This window comes from Macaca thibetana, chromosome Y, assembly GCF_024542745.1.
Source record: "Macaca thibetana thibetana isolate TM-01 chromosome Y, ASM2454274v1, whole genome shotgun sequence".
In the NCBI taxonomy this organism is placed as follows: domain Eukaryota; kingdom Metazoa; phylum Chordata; class Mammalia; order Primates; family Cercopithecidae; genus Macaca; species Macaca thibetana.
Genome location: NC_065599.1, coordinates 10,902,705 through 10,905,616, shown reverse-complemented (window position 1 = coordinate 10,905,616; position 2,912 = coordinate 10,902,705). Strand labels below are relative to the sequence as shown.

Sequence of the window (2,912 nt, the reverse complement as noted above, 5' to 3'; positions counted from 1 at the left end):
TTATTACCTTTTCCTAACTCCACTTCCTTTTTTTGCCTTTGCTCAATGCCATGGTTTTGAATGCCCCCTCCACATATCACACTGAAATTCTCTGGCCATTGTAATAGTGTTGGGAGATGGGACCTTTAAGAAATGACTAGCTGTGAGGGTGCAACCTATCATGACTGGATTGATGGCATTATGTTGAGAATAAGTTATTGTGCGAGTGGACTTTGGATCAAAGGATGAGTTTGGCCCTTATTTTCTGTTTTTCACGTCTTTTACCATATGATGCGCTCCTGCCATGTTGTAACATAGAAAGAAGGCCTCACCAGATGCAGCCCCTTGGACTTCCCCAGCCTCCAGAAACATGAGTATAATGAGTCTTTTTACAAATTACCCAGTCAATGGTATTCTGTTGTTGCAGCAGCGAATGGACTAAAGCACTTTATTTTTTTTTCGTCTTTAGAGAACTAAATAAACTTACAAAGAGACATGTCAAATTTCCTGTCAAATGATCAAAAAGGCCATATAGGTTTTAAAAATTGTACAATAGCCCACCACTGAAATAAAGCACCATTTTCCTCTTCACCTAGTTTTTAGAAATAAGGGAAAAGCAACCATAAATGTAAACATGTAATTTTACTGTTTAATAGAATTACAGGAATTTAAAAATTTTTTATCAATGCAAATGTCAGTCCCTGTTGTCCTGGCTAATCTGTTACCTCTTTGGTGGAAGATCAGTTGTAATTAGGGTGATGTTTGTCCAGTGAAGATGACTGATGAGATGGCCTGGAAAGACAGGCAGCCGATGTATCAAATGTCATAGGCATTTGGAACCACTGGTTGCCTGCTGGTAGCAGGTTAGGATAAGGAGCCTCACTGACTGATACCTCAAAATATCTGGTTGGAAAAATAGATGGTTCCACGGTCAGCCCCCAAAAACTATTCTGTAAGGGAGGTGTGATATGGTATTGAGAAGTGGTGGTGATAACAAAATTCACATATGTCCATTTGTTTGCATGTAGGTGCTATGAGAGTGCATATGAATGTTGGTCAATTGATTTAAATGTTGATCTGTGGCAATTTGGTCTGACGGTCCAACTGAAGTTGAAGATGGAGGAGGAAAACCGCTTCTGATTGGGTCAGTTGAACTAGCAGTTCTCTAGCTGACACAATATTTCCTTGTTAGAGGCATATTTAAATTTGTAGAGGGTGGAAATAAACTTTCTTCACTAGGTTTAGCAGCTAAGCCAGAATTACAATTACCCATGTTACCCCCTGCTCTGAAGTGCTTCTTGTTGAAATCTTCAGCAAATAAAGTAGACACAGGAGAAGGATTTTTAATCCCAACTTTTCATTCTTACTGAAAGTTGGGGACAGTCACGTTTGAAATTTGGATTATGAGAACTGTAACTAAAACCAAAGGAGAAGTTGATTTAGTGCCATTTTAACCAAGAGGCAAGCGACTATCACAAATCTGACGTGTAAAGTCTCAGATTTCTGTTGTACCACACAAAGTTAATGTTATCAACTAATAAATGCACATTGTTGACTATTTTTAAGAATGCACTTTTTGGGAAAAAAGCATTCAATTAGTAAAGCCCTCAAGTGAAAATATGTTATAGATTGACAGTGACATTTCACTAGTGGCTTTGGTATCTTTATTTGTAGTTCACTGATAAGATTCAAAGTTGTTGGCAAAGTTTTTTCACACGCTGAAAGTTTAATGCTTAAGCTGCCCTCAATGATTTCAAAAAATTAAATAATTTTAACCTTAATATTTCACATAATTTTTGAAATTGGGTCTTACTGCATATATTAGTGTGTTTACTGATGTATAAAATAAAATCATATATATACTCTACATAAAGTGGTAACTGAAAATGTTTTGAATACCTTGCTTGAAACAGAGACTTTTTCTTCTGCCAGAAAGTTGGCCAAAGAAGCAGAAGTTTGAAAATTCTGTCGAATTTTACGAAATACATAGAGGTTGAGCTGTTGAACTAAACTTTTCATACTGTCAGTTTCCAATATTCTGTAAGGAGCTCTTCTTTCCAAAATTTCTTTCTTGAAGAGTTCTTCATTAATCACATGCAAGTTCCATTCTCATCTTATGAAATAGACTTGAATTGGTCACTTTCAATTATTTTCCAAAGTTTTTTGGGAAACGTCAGGGAAAGAAAATCATTATCTTTATCTGGCTCAGAGACACAAACTGTGCAACGTGGCCTTTTTATCAAGGATCCTTGTGACAAAACCTGACAAGCATTTTCTTCAATCATTGACCTTAAGTCTGAGTCGCCAGGGAATGTGTTTTCACACAATGGAGACCTAGGGGAGGCTTCTGAACCAGTTAATTCATCTTTGGGAGTTTCTGAGGAAACACGTGCCATCTCAAGTAAATATTTCTTTAGCTACTCTTCCAGGCCGCATGGTTTTCAAGACTGCAGCTTCCAAAGCTGCTTCAGAAGGCCTAGGCAGGTAAAGTAATCTATATCATCACAGTGGTTCCTAATCTGAGTAGCAATGACATCACAAGAGGACTTTGGTCTCCTAGTAACATATGTAAAAAATTCAGCCAAGTATGAGAAATGAAAATTCTTCCCAGAAATGTATCCAGTAAAAACAAAATGTGAACTTACTACTTACAGAATGTGATCTCCAGAATCTCATTCCTGCAGAATCTTTTAAGTAACCAAGGAAATAAATGAATAATGTTCTCAATCCCTGAAATAAAAGTGATTTTCTTCGTTACACACACACTCATACTATATTGGTGCCAGGAGTGTAGGGCCTGGTAATTGGACAATGCAAAAAAACAACAATAACAAAAAAAGATTTTAAAAGGTGTGTCAGTTTGGCATGTTGGATTGGAAATTGATGCAGTGTAGAATCTATATGTTAAAAATCCTGTCTCTACTAAGATACAA

General features: G+C 36.7%; 1 pseudogene; it reads right to left on the bottom strand.

Annotated features, from left to right (window-relative positions):
- Window positions 1-719: 719 nt before the first annotated feature.
- On the bottom strand, window positions 720-2,375 carry LOC126947127 (heat shock transcription factor, Y-linked-like; annotated as a pseudogene).
- Window positions 2,376-2,912: the final 537 nt, after the last annotated feature.